Genomic DNA, 18,808 nt, shown 5'->3' with positions numbered 1-18,808 from the left:
CTTCCAGGAAGAGGTGACCTTAGGCGAGAAGACACGTCAGGTAAAGCTCATGGCACAGAGCGTGCCACAGAGCAAGCCGCCAGGGGCAGGTGGTTTACTTCTCAGAGCCTCTGTTTCCCACATGGAAAAGTGGGACTGGTGGCGGATCCCTAAAGCCCCTTCAGCTCAGACTGGGAGACCTCGGTGGCAGGAACGTCCGCCTGCCCAGCCTGTCCTGACCCAAAGCCTGGGTGCAGGGCTTCCCTGGTGGCGCAGTGGTTGGGAGTCTGCCTGCCAGTGCAGGGGACACGGGTTCGGGCCCTGGTCTGGGGGGATCCCACATGCCGCGGAGCAACTGGGCCCACGAGCCACAACTGCTGGGCCTGCGCGTCTGGAGCCTGTGCTCCGCAGCGACAGAGGCCGCGATAGTGAGAGGCCCGTGCACCGCGATGAGGAGTGGCCCCCGCTCCCCGCAACTGGGGAGGGCCCTTGCGCAGGGGCGAAGACCCAACACAGCAAAAATAAATACATAAATAAATTTATAAAAAAAAAAAAAAAAAAAAAAAAAAAAAAAAAAAGCCTGGGTGCACTTCTCAGCTCTGATTAACATATTCAGCCTCCAAAGTCCTGCTCGTGTGCCCTTCTGTCCAGGAAAATCTCCTGTGAGGTGGTCTGCCGCCCCGCTCTCTCCTGCCCCGTAGTTATATGCGATGTGTTTGTTGCCGTGTCTGTCTTCCCCACAAGACTGGACCCCCAAGTTCTTTACCTCTCGTACCTCTGGTTGGCTGGGACAAAGGTCGGGGACCCAAATGCCACCTTCTCCAGGGTGCCTTCCTGGGCCCCAACCAGAGGGCTGCCTCCCCGCCCTCCCCGGGAACATTGGCCCCGCCAATGAAGGAACCCTACCATATTATTCATGTTTCTTTCTTCATAGGCTCTATTTCTGTTTATTTTCTTGTCTATTGCCTGTCCTCCCCAATAGGACATCAGGCCCAGGGCGGGGACCTGGCCCAGAGTAGAGCTTGGTACACAGTAGGTACCCAAGTGAGAAGGTAGTTCCCAGCACCCAGCAAGGATCTTCCGGTGGCAGAGGGCACTCAGGCCTGTTGGAGCTGTCAGCATGTATCTGGGCATCTCATCTCGGCCCTCCCTAGACCTTAGAGCTGGAAGGATCTGGATGTCCTCCTGACCTAACCCTCATATAGCAGGCCAGAGAGGGTGAGTGGTGTGCCCAAGCTCACACAGCAGAAGTTGCCTGACACCCCATCCTCCTGACTTCCTGCCCCCTGATTGCTCCTCTCTCCTGGGTCACCTTTCGTGTTTTCCCTCAGTAAAGTATTCAGCTCTCTTTCTGAGCGCCACGCTCTTCCCCTGAATTGTACCCATTGAACAGACATATGGCAGGGAGGTTTGTGTTGGGGAACCACTGGCTGGGAGGGGTGTCACTTTGTCCTGAGTCTGAATCCTGCCTCTCACGCTTCCCAGCAGAAGGACCTGGGCAAGTTGGGTCATTTCTTTTTCCTTTTGAAAAATCTTTGATTGCCATAAAATACATGTAACATAAAATATACTATCTTAACCATTTCTGAGTATACAGTTCAGCGGTACAGTTCAGTGGTATTAAATACATTCACAGTGTTGTGCAACCTTCACCACCATCCATCTCCATAATCTTCATCTTGCAAAACTGAAACTGTGCACATGAAACAATAACTTCCATTCCCCACGCCTGCTGCCTACCCCCAGCCCTTGGCAACCATTCCGCTTTCTGTTTCTATGAGTTTTTGACTACTCTAGGGACCCTGTTAAGTGAAATCATACAGGGTTTGTCTTTGGGGGACTGGATTATTTCACTTAGCATAATGTCCTCGAGGTCCATCCACGTAGAAAGTGCCAGAATTTCCCTCCTTTTTAAGGCTCAATAGCATTCCATCGTATGGACCCACTTTGTTTATCGATGGACACTTGGGTTGCTTCCACCTTTTGGCTACCGTGAACAGTGCTGCCATGGTGCATTTCTTTTTAAGCCTCATTCCTCATTTGCAAAAGGGTGTCCCCGTCCTGATATTTTAGGTGAATTAATTTCCCTGCCATTTGCTTAACTAGCCACGGAGGCCTCGTAAGCAGGCCTGGTATTTGCTGAGTACTCTCTGAGTGCTGGGTGCCCTTCTGGACTTTACATGTGTTGACGCGTCAAATCCGCACAATCCTGCGAGGCAGGTGCCGTTGCTATCCCATTTTACGGAAGCAGAGAGAAGTAGCAACCTTGCCCACGGTCGAACAGCCGGGAAGTGGCTGAGCTGGGACGGGACTCAGTGGCTCCAAAGCCTGGTCTCCCTCAGTCACGTATTTTCCCACGTGACGGGGCTTCTCCCATCCATGGTGCTGGGGGCAGTGTGTTCACAAATTCCCTGGTGACCGTTCCTATGACCCCCCCCCCAACCCTGCTGCTGAGTTCCTGGCTTGTCCCAAGCATTCCTGGTGGCAGGAAGTAAACCACCGAGGGGGTCGGTCCTGGTTGCCCTGGGGAAGAAGATGGAGAAAAACACTAGAAGTCTCTGCAGACAAACTAGTTGGCAGAAAGTTACCCAGCTGTTCCTGCAAAGTAGATGTTCCTTCAACCCAGCTTTTGAAAAACAAAACAACAACGAAACCCACTCAGGAATCATGTGGAGATTCCCATTTCATCCATCTCTTTTGAACAAAAGGCTAAAAGAAAACCACATTCCATCCAATTGGCATGATCAAGGGGAATATCTAACAATATTCACACGGAACAGCACATTAATTTAATGCCAAAAAACATCAAAATCCATCACCTAACTTATTTCCACCATCAAATGGAAAGACGAGTACGTATGGTTCCATGGAAGACTTACCTGAAGGGGAAAGTTGCTATAAAATCAGATACCCTTCCCATGTGTGGCTTGATTTATAGCATTTCAAGGAGGTTTAGAATTTCTACCTCAAGACCATCGGGCCTAATTACCCTGGTGGCTGGCCCAGGGCCCACTTTTGAAGTAAAGGTGCTTGTGGGTCCTCTGAAGAGCCCCCTCCTTCTCCTATGCTACCCCAACATTTCAGCTACCTTCTGGAAGGCATCAGTGTTGTCTGGGATAATTGTCAGTTGCACCAGGCTTGGAGAAATCAGCTGGTTCTTTGCATCCAGGAAACAAACAAACTTCTTCGGCCCCTAATCAGATTGGCAGTTCAGGGTGGTAGCAAAGCACTTATTTATTTATCATTAATAATTTCTATAAAAAAGATGGTACCCACCTAGGGCTAGAGCCACCTGGTCCCTGACAACAGCTCTTGTTTCCCGAGAGCCTACTGTGCGCCAGGCACTTCCCACCATCAACTCTCTAACCTGCTTAGCCACCCCTTGCGGCCCCTCACACCTTTGTCAGGTGAGGACACCAAGGCTCTGAAAGGACCAGTGAGTCTCCGGAGGCCACAGAGCAAGGAAGCTGCGGAGGCAGGATTTGAACCCAGCTCTGGCAGTGACCGAAGCTGTGCCCTTTTCTCCATCCCAAGTGTTGCTCCAATTCTCTGCCTGGTTTTTTACCTCAATTGTCCTGGTTTAAGAGAGACTCCAAGAGCTGTGGGCAAGGCCTTGGTCAGGGGTTGTGGACTTGGAGGAGGTAATTCAGGGTGCAAGTTCAGCAAGACCCAATGTCTGTTGGAGGCTGAACTGCCAAGACTCCCAGAGAAGGGGGAGCAATGTCGACCAGAGCTGGGGCACGTGGAGGGGAGCGAGGGGCCCAGGATTAAGGTTTGAGGTTCTTAGTTTGAGGCCCCTATCAGACCTTGGGGCAAGGATTCAGTGCAAATGGGTTATCTTAGAGGTGAGGTCTGCAGAATAACGACTCCCAAAGCGGTCCGCTTGCTAATCCCAGGAACCTGTGAATCTGTTACATTACACGGCAAAAGGAACTTTGCAGAGGTGAATAAGGTTACAGACCACAGATGGGGAGATTATCCTGGATTATCTGGCCAGTAATCTAATCACATGAGTCCTTAAAAGTGGAAGAGGCGAGGGACAGAGGAATGGATCAGAGAGATGCGATGTGAGAAGAACTTGACCTGCTGGCTTTGAGGATGGAGGAAGGGGCCACGAGACAAGGAATGCAGGAAGCCTCTAGAAGCTGGAAAAGGCAGGGAAAAGATTCTCCCCTAGAGGCTCCAGAAAGGAACGCAATCGTGCAGACACCTTGATTTAGGGACATCTGTGCCAGACTTCTGATCCCCAGAACTATAAAATAATAAGTGTGTGTTGGACTTCCCTGGTGGCGCAGTGGTAAAGAATCTGCCTGCCAATGCAGGGGACATGGGTTTGAGCCCTGGTCCGGGAAGGTCCCACATGCTGCAGAGCAACTAAGCCCGTGCGCCACAACTGCTGAGCCTGCGCTCTAGAGCCTGCGACCCACAACTACTGAGCCCACGTGCCACAACTACTGAGCCCATGCGCCGCAACTACTGAAGCCCATCCGCCTAGAGCCCGTGCTTGGCGACAAGAGAAGCCACCTCAATGAGAGGCCCGCGGACCGCAACGAAGAGTAGCCCCCGCTCACCGCAACTAGAGAAAGCCTGCACGCAGCAACGAAGACCCAACGCAGCCAAAAATAAATAAATAAATAGATAAATAAATTTTCTAAAAAAATAAAATAAGTGTGTGTTGTTTCAGCTGCTATGTTCGGGGTCGTTTGTTATAGCAATGACAGGCAACTAGCACAGTATGTGACCCTAGGAAAGGCTGGCAGGAGAAAAGGGAAGCAAGACGGGCGAGAAGGCAGCCAGTTCAGGTGCATCACCGAACCGGTGGCCAGGGAGCACCTGGCCCTCAGTCACCCCACCTGAGGCGCCAGGGCTCCTGGTGGGAGTGAAAGGAGGTGGGGAGGGGGCATGCATCCCGGCAGCCAGAGGGAGCCCTCAGGAAAAGAGCTGCAGGCGCCGGATACTGGAGGAGGCCTCCACAGCGCCTGTGGCAGGAACACGCGGGGAACGGTCGGTGGAGTCTCAGCCTCGGGGTGACCGGCTCATTGAGTTCAGGAACCCGCAGTCTTTCTAAGATGCTGATCCGACATCTCACCCCTGCTCCACATCCTCCCTTGGCTCCCCATTGGTCCACAGTCCCATCTTGCCCTTACCATGGGGCCTGCCTTCTTCCCCAGCCAGACCCTCCTCCTCCTCTCACAGGCACCCCACCCCCCAGATGCCCGGCTACTTGCCCTTCCTGATGGGTTACACTTGTCATACCTCTGCCTTTGCCCATGCTGTTCCCACTGCCTGGCACGTGCCCCCATACACACACCTCTTCTTAATCCCTGCGTTCACCCATGTGACCTATTTCCGGAAGCCTTCCCTGCCCCACCCCTGTGACTGGGTGAGAGGTCTCTCTTGCACGTCTACTGCACCTGGCCAGTGCTAGCCCCTCCCAGGCCCCGCACCCCACGGTGCTGCCCGGGACGTGCCCCGCCCCAGGCAGCTGTGCCTGACTCAGCGCTGCCTCCCGGGTGCCCGACCCAGGGCCCGGCACACAGGAGGGCTCAGGGAAGTCCTCTGCTCTGCAGGACCCAAGTCATGGGAAAGGCGTGCCTTGCTGCCCACAGTGCAGCCGCTGGCCACTCGGCCCGGCTATTTTTACTTCTTCCCCCTGCAGAGCTGAGGCCTGTGGGGCAGGTTCTCACACCGAGCCAGTGAGGCCTGCCAGATGGAGCGAAGACACTTGCGGTGCTGCCCCAGCCAGAGGCCGGCAGGAGTGGCCGTGTGGGCTTGTCCTCTGGGCAGAGCACAGCCCCTTGACCGCAGCCGGGGAGCTGTAGGCTCAGACCCACCAACCTGATGCCCCGGGAGAGTCCCGTAAGACGGAGCTGGGTTCAGGGCCCATCTTTCCCACCTTGCTGAGTCACCTTGAGCAAGTCATGTCACCTCGTCTGCCAGGTGGGCAGGCGTCTAGCTCTCTCTTGCAGGTCATCCTGAGGATAGAATGACCAATATGATAAATAGATATGTCTAATTTGAATGAGATCTTAAATAGGCAAAACAATCACATGATTCGAAACTCAAAATGTAGGGATTTCCCTGGTGGCACAGTGGTTAAGACTCCGCGTTCCCAATGCAGGGGGGCCCAGGTTCGATCCCTGGTCAGGGAACTAGATCCCACATGCATGCCACACTAAGAGTTCCCATGCCACAACTAAGGAGCCCACCTGCCGCAACTAAGACCCAGGGCAACCAAATAAATAAATAATTAATTAAAAAAAAAAAAAGAAACTTAAAATATAGAAAGGGGTATTTACTCAGTGCCAGTCCAGACCTTATCCCCAGACAGACAGCTACCCTCCCTGAAGTCACAAATGTGGCTGTTCTCTCTCTCTCCCCTTCTTCCTTCCCTACCTCCCTCCCTCTCGCCTTTTCTCTCTCTCTGTCTCTCTATGGATATACAGATATAGTTACATAGATAGATAAATAAAGATAGGTAGATAGATAGATAGGGACAGAGAGAGCGAGCCAGAGGTTATAAGAATGTACATGTTTGCATTTATATTTATACACATGCACGTACACCCCATTATGGAGTAGCTATCCTGAGCTATATGCTTTGGCACATAGTTGTGTTCATAAATGTTAGCTTTGATGTCTCACCCTCTGTCATCACCACCTTCATAATTGTCAGTGTCAACTACTGTTCATTGACTGCTCAGCTACCAGGCTCTGTGCTAGGTTCCCTGAAAATATTATTCCCATTTTATAGATGAGGAAACTGAGGCTCAGAGAGGCTGGGTGACTTGGCCAAGTTCACACAGCTGGCTAGTGGCAGAGCCAGGAATCAGACCCTGGTTTTGGACCCCAAAGCCTGTGCTCAGAGTCACTTGGCTTCTGATGACCTGGCCCCAGGCAAGTGTCCCAGGTTCCAGGAGTGACAGGCACACCCAGGCTGTCCCCGTGAGGGCTCCACATCTCTGGACAAGCATTAGGGAGGAATGTGTCTGCCCCGCCTCCAACACATCCGATGGAGCCCCACCTTCTTCCTGGTGTCAGCAGTGTCAGGCTGGAGGACCCTGTGCCAGGCAGCCCACACCCTCGTGGTGGCCTAATGTCCACAGACGGCAGGGCCTTGCCCCAGGTGACACAGCAAGGGAGTGACAGGCCCAGAACCAGAATGCAGGGCCAGTCCCGTCCTGCCCTGTCATATGGGAAGTGTTTAACAAATGCCAGTGTGGAAAGAGTGCTCACCCGTAACTTGTTGGGGCACCTCAAAGCACCACTGGGATTCCGGTTCCCATCTGAGCTGCCCTCACTAAACCCTGAGCTTCTGGATGGCAGGGCCACCTACAGCTCATTCATCTCCAGGGGCCCATCTCCACCATGGCCCCCACCCAGGGCTCTTGGGATGGAGCCTGGAACAAGGTTGAACTAATGCACAAAAGAATTCTTCTACTCCCCTGACGTTAGATATTACTGATTTGAATCTTAAACTCTTAAAATAAGAACTCTCAGTGTGTTTAAGTCCCGTAACATATTGTGTTCCTTCAGGCATAGGAGGCCCTGGACTTAGAATCAGGGGGTTTCTTTGAATTCAAGTTGTTCCATTTACCAGCTGTGTGACATTGGGCAAGTTGCTTAACCTCTCTGAGCCTCAGTTTCCTCATGTGTAAGACGGAAGTAATAAAGCCTACCGTACAGGTCATGGGGAGGGCAAAATCAGGTGGTACAGGTAAAAACACCTGGCAGATAAGGATAAAATCTTATTAACCGCAACAACCCTAACACACGTTGGGCCCCCTTTCGGTGGAGGACAGGGACATTCATAGAACCTTTGCGGTTTGCGAGCTTTCAGACCTCTTACGTCACTCAATCACCTGACCTAGAATATTCTTGCTAGCTTGTTCACTCTCTGTTGTCCCCACCCCTGGAATGCCAGGGCTGGGAGGGCAGGGGCTTATCTGTGCTGTTCACCATTCCACCCCTGGCTCCTGGAGCCTGCCTGGCCAGCACATGGTACCTGCTTGTTAAGGATTTGTTGAATGAATGCTCACTTCAGGAGCTGGGTAAGGGAGACATACTCTTTCCCATTTTACAGATGAGGAAACTGAGGTACAGATAGGTAGCCGTGGCTTCCTCTCTACACCGCGTCCACGGTCCTCCCACCACAGTTTGCCTCTGGAGTTACAGGGAGTGGAGGGGCTCAGAGTGTGGGCCCCGGAGGAAGACTGCTTGGGTTCAAAGCCTGGCTTGGCCGCCTACTAGCTGTGTAACCTTCAGGCAAGTCACTCGAGCTCTCTGGTCCTCAGTTTCCTGTCTGTAAAACGGAGGTGATAATAGTAGCTGCCTTATGGGTTGTTATGAGAGTTAAATGAGGCTATCTCTGGACTTCTCTGGTGGTGCATTGGTTAAGAATCTGCCTGCCAACGCAGGGGACACAGGTTCAAGCCCTGGTCCGGGAAGATCCCACGTGCTGCGGAGCAACTGGGCCCATGTACCACAACTACTGAACCTGCACTCTAGAGCCCGTGAGCCACAACTACTGAGCCCGTGCGCCACAACTACTGAAGCCCATGCGCCTAGAGCCCGTGCTCCGCAGCAAGGGAAGCCACCGCAATGAGAAGCCCGTGCACCACAATGAAGAGTAACCCCTGCTCGCCACAACTAGAGAAAGCCTGTACGCAGCAACGAAGACCCAATGCAGCCAATAAATAAATACATAAATAAATTTATAAAAAATAAATGAGGTTATCTCTGTAAAGTGATTAGCACAGTGCACGGCAGAGAGGAATGTCAGCTGTCAGCAACACCACCCATAACGCTAGGAAGAAACAGGTCCAGGGAGACGACTCACCCACAGTCACCCTGCTAAACTCCAGGCTCTGTCCACCACCCACACACGCCCCACCAGCTGCACGTGGAGACCAACCACGGCTGGGGAGTTAGCCAGGCCAAGCAATGGGCTCCCAAGACAGTTGGGGTGTAGGGGTGCTCCATCCTGGGCAAGGCCTGGCCCGGGGACTCAGCTATCAGCACCACATTCAGCTCCTGGAAATGGGCACACCCAGGTTGGCCTGTATTGGTCTGTATAGGCTGCAGCTGCTCTGACCCAGGCTGGGTAGGGAGCAGAGGTGACTCCAGACCTGGTCGGGAGCCCAGGATGGGAGACAGGAGTGGGGAGCAAGCCGAAAGGGAGGGACACTGCTGGAAGCCTGCCTCTACCTCAGCTGCACCCAGGCATGGACCCCATCCTGTTAGAGGCTGCAGTTCTAGATTGTCCCCTTACTCTGCCCTGGAAGGCTGACTCATAGGGTCCAGAATCAAATTCTGGTTATGAGCTTGGGTGTGGATTTCCAAGCCTCCTCTGGAATTAAGATCACCTCTGGGGGGGCTTGGGACTAGCTTCTGCAAAGAGTTTGTGTGATATTGTTCAAACAATAAGGGTTTTGTTGCCGTATGGACCTTCCTCTGCTGCTTACCTTTGTGTGACCTTGGACAAATAAAAACCTCCCTCAGCCTCAGTCTCCTCATCTGTAAAATGGGCATAACGACAGTTGTTCCTCATGGCTGTGTTAAGTAAGAAAGAGCCTGTAAAGCCCTTCCTTCCAGAAAATCCTCTTCCCAGCAAGGACAGCAGATCAGCAATTCTTCAGGCATCCCCAGGTGGGAACACCACTTCCTTGCCAGGTGCCCAATGGTCCCGCCTGCTACCATCACTCAACTTGATTAGAGCGATTTACTGGGAAGCCAGGTCGTCCTCAGAACTTTGCATGACCAGTAGGGCTCACGTATTCATCTGACTTTGATTCAGTGCCTAGTGGCACGGAGCTCTGTACGGCCCTCCCTGCTGCCCCAGGGCCCAGGGTTTATGCCCAGCTCATGTCTAAGGTGGGACAGCCTGATGCACCTCTTTCCACTGTGGAGCAGACCTGCGGGGGGGGTCAGTAAGTGGCCTGAAACATCAGGGCTAAATCCAGTCCCGACTCCACTGTGTGGCTTAGGGCAAGCTACTTAATCTCCCCGAGCCCGATTCCTCTTGGAAAATGGCATAACTCATCACCTTGGAAGCGGTTAGTCAGTGTCAGTGTCGGGCTTAACACAGGAAGAATATTTTCCGCCCATCTCCAAGGAGGTGGGCCCTTTCTCACCTGGTTCTGGGTACCAGGGCCACAGCATCACCCTGGACAGAAGCCCAAGACCTTAGGAGGCGACCCGGATGGCAGACCGAGCATTCGCAAAGATGGGAGCTGCCTGGTGAGGAGGCCTCAAATGTGGAAACTGAGAAGAGTGGACTTGGACGAGCATAACCTGTGCCAATGAGCTCCACCTGCCCCAGGGGAGGGTCTTACAGGAGGAAGGGCAGGGATCCGGAGGACAGGGAGACCTCACAGGCTCAGGGCTACGAAAGGAAAAGCCGCCAATCTCTGATGGGTCCAGGATCCTCTCAGAGGGGGGCCGACGGTGGGGACAATGACCCTGAAAGCCCTGAACCTTGGTCTCTGCCCATATCTGCTCCTTGTCGGCTCCAACTGGGGCTCTGCACACAGATACCAAAGCCCCGGTGCCATGCCAGCCAGATGGGCCACTCCTGCCAGACCTGGGAGAGAGGAGAGGATGGCCGTGCTCTCAGGATGCAGGCCCACCGTGCATCAGGAAGCCTCCTGGACGTGGGTGACCGGCCACCCCAGGTACTTACTCTGAATGCACTGGGCATGCTCTGGGGAGAAATTAGTACAGCAGGGACCTCCAAGAGAGAGGGAAAAAATCCTCACCTGAGTCGAGTGTGCCAGTCACTTTATGTGTCAGCTCGGCCAGATTCCTCTCCCCAGTTATTAGGTCAGACTCGAGGGTGGGTATTGCTATGAATGCATCTGTCGACGTGGTTCCTCCTACAATCAGTTGACTCAAGTGAAAGAGGTCGTCTCCATCACGTGGGTGGGTGTCATCCAATCAGCTGAAGACGTGAAGAGCAAACGTGAGGTTTCCTTGAAAAAGAAGAAATTCCACCTGTGGACGCCGTTCCTGCCTGTCTCCAGCTCACAGGCCTGCCCCGCAGATTTCAGACACGCCCAGCCAGACCCCACAGCTACGTAAGCCCCTTCCTTAAAATGAATTTCCATTTCTCTGCTGAACCCCGGCTGACACGGAGGAAACAGATGTCCAATTCCAGGTTCACCTCCCCTTCCTTCTTTCCATTCCTTCCTCGGAGCCCACGATGCAATAGACACCGTACTAGACCCCAGGTACGTGATGGTGAGCACAGCCGACACCTTCCAGACCAGCAGGGAAAAGACACACGCACGGTGTAAGTGGCGATTCCTGCCTCTGTGGTGCGCCGTGGCTCGTGGAGTTGACACATCCCTTCCTGACTCCGCGTTCAATGATGTCACATTGGTGACTTGAAATTGGCTGTGGTGTGAGTATTTACACCCTGGACATTGTCAGATGCTGCGAATTAGGGCTCTTCCCACCCAGCCCTGTCCCCCCGGCTCACCAGTGCACCAGTTGAATATGACAAGGGAACTACTTAGATTAGGAGCTGGGGGTAATCAAGGGAGGCTTCTTGGAGTGAGTGACATCTGAGTGAGGCCCAAAGACTAATCGGGAGTAAACTAGGTGGGGAGGGAAGGGAAGAGCAGCCAGGCTGAGGGACCAGCATGTGCGGAGGCCCTGAGGAGAGAAAGAGCTCTGCTGTCTCATCACCATCTCACTTGTCTGGGTTTCCCTCCAGACTGGGGGCTCCTGGCGGGGGGATCTGCGGCACCCAGTAGAGCCACGCTGAGCTGCGTGACCTCGGGCTCGTCACCATGCCAGGTTTCCTCATCTGAAAACTGGCGGGGACGGGGGGTCGGGGTGGGGGGGTGAGTGGCAGGAGCTGAGGGTGGAAAGGTCGACCTTGAGGTCAAAGTAAGGAGTGCAGATTCTTTTCCAAGGTCAGTAGGAAGCCACAGGGCAGAGACATGATCTAATTAATATTGTTAAAGCACCAGTGAGGCTGCCGGGAGGGGAGTGGAAGCAGGGGAGAGCGGCTAAGAGACTCAGAGCTGCATCCCAGCGGGGAGGGGGCAGCAACCCGGTCGGACGGACAATGACGGAAAAGAAGAGAAGTGGTTGGATTAGGGATTTATTTAGAGGACTGCTCGTGGGGCTTATAGATGAGAAAGAGGGGGTAGAGGATGCCACCCATGTTTCTGGCCTAAGAAACTGGGGGACAGGGGTAGATTGACAGAGATGGGAGTGTGTAGGGGCATAGGTGTTAGGGGGTGGGTGTCACAGGCTCTGGATGGGCTGTGAAAAGCTGAATGCACTTCTGCTCGGGGCAGATGAAGGGTTAAGTCAGCAGTCTCCCAGACAGCCTTGGACTACCGGCCACTGGCTTGGGATCAGGAACAACTAACATATCTCTTGGCTCTGCCCTCCTGAGTCCTGGCCTCTAACCTAGAGGTCACCTCAGGGTCCAAAATAACTTGAGACTCCAAGCTTCATGTCTTCATCCCAGGCGTAAAGCAGGAGGAAGAGGAGATGGGCAGCTCTCGGTCCCCTTTTTAATGAGCTCTCCTTACCAACTTCTCCTACGGCTCACTGGTCAGAACTAGGTCACATGCCACACCTGGCTGCAAGGGAGGCTGGGAAATGTAGTCTTTGGTGGGACACATTCAAAACAGGGTTTCGTTGGAAGGGAAGAAGTGAGGCAGCAATCTCAGCAATACTGTCTTTCTCCCATGGCTCTCCCACTCCCTGGCTGAACAATTCCCCACACCCCTCGTGTGGACACGTAAAATTCAGACTTCTTGCTCTGACCTGCAAACCCTTCACCATCTAGCTTCTACTGCCCTGTTCTGCCTCTCCCCAGACCTCTCCTTCTCTTGTCCCCAGACCTGATTCTCATCCCAAGGTGAAAGTCACATTGTGGTCACTCCATGTGTCCTCAGTGCCCTGACCAGGGCCTGGCACCAGACCAAGGCCAAGGTGTACTGAAGGAATAGGTGTTGAGGTGCTTTCTAGGGCTGTGCACGATCCCAGGGTTATTAGCGACATATAAGAAGCAGTTCTGATTGGTGTCACCACCGTCACTGCGAGGTCCTCCCCCTGCAGATGGAAGCAGCCAGAGGGCTCTGAGAGATCGGGGTGGACGGCCGAGCCACGACCCCTCCACAGAGGGGCTGCCGGCTACACGGTCCCAGGAGGTGAACACAGCTCAGCTGCGGATACCTCTGAACCATACTGCACACTTAGGAAGCAAACAAAGGTATGTTTTAAAGGTTGACATTGCCGAGGCAGGCGGCAGGATGGAGAGGCCAGTTTTGGGCAGAGATGCTTGCAGAGCTTACGGGGGCCTCTCTAAGCAGCCATGAGCCCCTTATTCCTGTTCATGGTGAGGACGCTGTGGTCCAGAGAAGGGGAGAGGGAGGGGACCAGAACGGCCCAGTATGTGCCCCTGGGCACCACGCACTGTGCGCAGATTTCCAGGTGGTGGTTCATTTCTGGAGATGGAGAAACTGAGGTTCACAAAGGTTAAACAACCTGGTTGAGGTCACTAGGCTGACTCCTTCGCTTTATTTTATTTTTCTGATTCTTCGTCTCGTATTATCTTACCGCTGACTTTTTCTTCCCTCCCTCCCTCCCTCTCTCTTTTTTTAGGAATAATTTCATGTAGTCAAATGCACAGAACTTAAGTATTTGATGAGTTCCTCCAAACGTATACACTCTGTAACCACTGCTCCCATCAAGATAAAGAGCATTTCCACCTCCCAAATCCATTGCCCTCACATCCCTTTCTAGTCGACTCCCCACCCCCTCCGAAAGCAACCCCTGTTCTAATTCCTGTCTCTGTGGGTTTGGTTTTGCCTGTTTCTGAACTTCACATGCATGGATTCAGGCTGGCTCTTCTCTTGTTTCCTTACAAATGGCGTGGGGAATCCGGGGCCATCTGGGGAAGGGCTGTGGTCAGGGGTTGTCAGCTAAAGGAACAAAAGGCACAACGCCGTCTGTACACTGCGTCCTTCAGCGCAGCTCCCGCAGCAGGGCTGCATGCTCACATCACTCCTCTCCTTCCGGGCCAGCCGTGCTCCCAGCCTCCTCACAGCACTGACCCACTCTCTCCCTGGGAAGCGTTCCCTGACCCACCGGCTGCTGTGTGCTCCCCTTGCCCGGAACTTTCCTTCAACACCCTCAACGGAATCGTGTTGAAATCACTGGTGGTGTTACTTTTATTCAACACCTGTGTCCCCCACGCGAGGTCAGTTGTGTCATGGTCACATCACGTGCCCAGGTGTAGCTTGCTGCAGTGCTTACACATCTTCAGTAAAGACTGGTTGAACGATTGATTGTAGGAGTGTGTGTGTGTGTGTGTGTGTGTGTAAGGGTTGTGCTACAGGAGAGAGGGAAAGGGAGTATGGGCGAGTGTGGGCCGAGGAACACAGAGGGGCACAGGGGCAGCCCTGCCTGGGGAGGCTTTAGGGCAGCACCCCAAGGGGTGCTTATTCAGCCTGGCACTGACCCATGCTTGCTCCCTTTAAATCCTTACCAGCATCCTTAAGGAAGTTACCTCCATCACTTTGTTTTATAGACGAGGAAATGTCCGGCCTGGAGCCCATCTATCTCCTGCCTCAAGACTGCTCTGAAGAGGCAAGGGAGGAGCCAGGATATAGAGGAGTTTTTGCAACAAAGACCAGAGAGTCGAACATCAAAAGATTATTTTTGGGGCTTCCCTGGTGGCGCAGGGGTTAAGAATCCGCCTGCCAGTGCAGGGGACACGGGTTGGAGCCCTGTTCCAGGAAGACCCACATGCCTCGGAGCAACTAAGCCCGTGCGCCACAGCTACTGAGCCTGCGCTCTAGAGCCCACGAGCCACAACTACTGAGTCCACATGCCACAACTACTGAAGCCCACGCACCTAGAGCCCGAGCTCCGCAACAAGAGAAGCCACCGCAATGAGAAGCCTGCGCACCGCAGTGAAGAGTAGCCCCCGCTCGCCGCAACTAGAGAAAAACCTGCACGCAGCAACGAAGACCCAACCCAGCCAAAAATAAAAAAGAAACAAATAAATAAATAAAATTTCCCAATTCATTCTGTATATGTGAGGTTAAACAAGATGTCTTTAAATGAAAGAATAACAGGTATGATATTCCTGGATAACTTTTGCTCAACTCTTTTTGGCGCACTTTCCCAGGAACTGAGAAAGTGAAGGGCTCCAACAACGAGGTCACGAATCCCTGTGCAAACCAGGCGGTTTCCGTCAAATTGAGACGAGTCTAACCAAGTCCCCCACTGACTGATCAGTAAAAATAATTCAGATAATGAATCATCATTACGTGATTTTTTTGGGGGGGGCCACATATCTTTGAAGGAGTTCAAAGAATTAAGTGACATTTCTATAACAAAAGTGCTTCCCTTCCCATAGATGTATTTATATGAATGAATGACTTCCATGCTTATATCTATAAATACAAAAAAGAGGAATAAAATCTACCTTGAACCATGTCTCGTTTTAGCTATAAGTAATATTCATCCGTGGATATCATGAGCTAATTCAGCCAGCAAGGCCTGGATGGGGCCTCAAAAAATTTCACGTAAATTTTTACTTTTATGTTCAATAAGTATCAGAATGTGTAACATAAGAGATTTTTACTAAGTATTTGAGTAATGGTAACTCAATCCAAAAGTAAATTTTTTAAGCCCATAGAGCCTTGGAGTGAAAGGAGATTAATTTCAATTTATATAAGGATTTTTGTTAGAGAAAAACTAATGATTGGATAACAGTAAAATACTTTGGGCATACAAATATATGCTATTAAATTAGGATAAAATTCTGGAGGGAGTAGAATGAAAATATAAAGCCACAGAGGAAAAGAAACAAAACAGTATGTTCGATTGTCAAAGAGCTTGTTCACAAGTTTTTAAGTGGAGGGTAAGTGGGGGTCAAATTTCTACAGAATTTAGATTCCATTGAGTATATTTATTTATTTTTACAAATTTATTTACTTATTTTTGGCTGTGTTGTGTCTTCGTTGATGCGCGAGGGCTTTCTCTAGTTGTGGCAAGCAGGGGCTACTCTTCGTTGTGGTGCACCGGCTTCTCATTGCGGTGGCTTCTCTTGTTTCACAGCACGGGTTCTAGGTGCTCGGGCTTCAGTACCTGTGGCACACAGGCTCAGTAGTTGTGGCGCAAGGGCTTAGTTGCTCCGCGACATGTGGGATCTTTCCAGATCAGGGCTCGAACCTGTGTGCCCTGCATTGGCAGGTGGATTCTTAACCACTGCACCAGCAGGGAAGTCCCCATTGATTATATTTAAAAGAGTGAAGTAACAATTTTATTTTAAAATGTCAATATTTTCAATACTTTGGAAGTTACATTATTTGCAACTGTGTACATTTAGGGTAAAAAACTGAGAGAACCAACTTATACAAAGTTGAGAGAGTCAAAATATACAAGGGAGTACATCAGGGGTCCGTCTCCCACATTTTTTAACGCTTAGATGAGCAAAAAAGTTTTGAGATCACGACTTGAAGGATAGCTCTTCAACAGCGGACCACACTCCCATCTCCTCTCAAATGTTGGTGTGTTTTTTTCTCCTGAGCCATTTATTACTCAACCTGAGCTTTTTGACAGGAGCCTGCACATGACATGCTGCGGAGGAGGGTCTGATCTTTTCAGGTAGAAAGTTGCAGAGTTGATCTTAACATGTTTCAGAGGGTTTGTCTCTTTCCCAACCCTATTCCCTTGAAGAACAGAAAACCTCTGGGATAATCTTATTTGAATCCCCAGGACCAACGTCAAGTCACTTGGGACAGGGAGATCAAAGAGAGGCTGGCATCTCTGTGCAGGGAGCCTGCAGTGAGCTTCAGGGGATGCTGTGCTCCCAGGATTGGTGTGTTGGAGACGACAAGTGTCTTATCTTGGCCTCCTGAGCCCTCTTGGAGTCTTCTCTAGGTCTTCGTGCAGACCAGTGGGCGGTAGAATAGTTGGGCTGGACCTGAGGCCAGCTCTTCAGTGTTCCTGGCAGGGTTGCTACGATGGCCACTCAAGAGAGACCCTAGGGAGCCACTGTTACTGACTAGGAAACAGTTCCTTCTTTTTTTTTTTTTTTTTTAAATAAATGTATTTATTTTATTTGTTTATTTTTGGCTGTGTTGGGTCTTCGTTGCTGCGCATGGGCTTTCTCTAGATGCATTGAGCTGGGGCTACTCTTTGTTGTGGTGCACGGGCTTCTCATTGCGGTGGCTTCTCTTGTTGCGGAGCACGGGATCTAGGCGGGTGGGCTTCAGTAGTTGTGGTGCGTGGGCTTAGTTGCTCTGCGGCATGTGGGATCTTCCCGGACCAGGGCTCGAACCCATGTCCCCTGCATTGGCAGGCGGATTCTTAACCACTGCGCCACCAGGGAAGTCCAATACTGTTTTTTTTTAAGACCATTCTCTTAGTACTTTTTAAAAACTTAAGTCAGCATTGTCTTCCAGTGTTAAAGGCACCCCTCACCTCTGCATTGAACTTAAGGTGTCAATCAATACAAAGGAGTGGAACATATATCCTGAGACAATTCCATTGTGTGTAAATTCCTACTATTTTAATTTTTTATGCAATCTGATGAGGAGATGAGCTCAGATTTAAAATTCTTCAAAGCACATTTACTGTAAGAAGAACTGTTTCGTGTTAATACCGCAGTTTTCAATAAAGACTGACTACTTATGTTGCAAAAAAAAAGAGCAGATCACAGAAGGATGAGCTCGTTTTCCTGAAGTCCCTTCAGTCAGGACTGTGATTTGTGCTTCGTGCTTCTTTGCTTTAAAGCGCGCAGGTGATGCTTGCCAATGGGAGTGTCAGCTGAGAACACGTCTGCGAAGCGCAGGGGGAGGTTGAAGTCAGCCTGCTCTGGACCGGCCTGGCTCTCCTGCAGCGCTGCTGGGCCACAGGCTGGTTGTTGGCCTTTGCACAGGCAGGCTGGCCGGCCGGCAGGGAGGAAGGGCCACAGCCAGGCCCGGTGCTGCTCCTGAGATAGGCAGCGCTCCGGGAAGCCTCCTGATCTTCTAGGCAGGATTGGAGTCTAGTCCCTACTCTTGTTGCGATGGAGGGTGAGAGGTTGATTTTCCCAAAGGACAGCCGAGCAGATGTTGGGAAGATCACCAGTAAAGGACATGCAGACCCCAAACTTCTGTCTCTGCAAGAGCCACTGGCTTCCTCTGTGCCAGGGACTGACCTAAGTGCTCGTACCTAATCCTCAAGCAGCCTGGGAGGGCGGAGTGATTGGAAACCCAGGCAGCCTGATTCCGGGCCACGTCGTGTATGAGGTGCCACCGTGACCACAGACACGTTCTAGCCTCCGAAGGGGCGATTTAACCCTTACCTCTTCTACTTAAAACTCTGTGATCTGGAGTGAGGCATTAACCCTCTCCGACCCTCAGTTTTCTCATCAGCAAAATGGTCCAGGCAGTGGCAGCTGCTCTGCCTGGGAAGGACTCTGCCATATCAGAAAAGTTTGTGCCTAAAATTAGAAGGCTGAAATCTCAATTTTGACGTGTCGGATAAGATAACATAGGAGGACAAACCACACTTATTTTTGTGGCTTTCCTAGTTGGCTCTGCTTGGAACACTGTCTGGCATTTTCCATGCCTGGGGCATCCCCAGCTGCCTCTTGGGGCCTGAGAACCTTTCCTCCCAAACCCCAAATACCATAGCAGCTGCACCAGGGCTGGCAGCCATTTGGATGATTCCCAGGTGGCCTCTTTTGGAAATTTATGGTGACTGGGCAGGAACTGCGTTCCTGCAATGGGGAGAATGAGGCCCGTCCTAGAGAGGCGGCGGTGTGGTGAGGGCAGTGGAATCCAAGTCCAGAGACCTGGGTCTCGCC

Source organism: Balaenoptera musculus, chromosome 5 (assembly GCF_009873245.2).
Source record: "Balaenoptera musculus isolate JJ_BM4_2016_0621 chromosome 5, mBalMus1.pri.v3, whole genome shotgun sequence".
Lineage (NCBI taxonomy): Eukaryota > Metazoa > Chordata > Mammalia > Artiodactyla > Balaenopteridae > Balaenoptera > Balaenoptera musculus.
The sequence above is the reverse complement of the archived record's forward strand: the minus strand, read 5'-3'. Positions refer to the sequence as shown.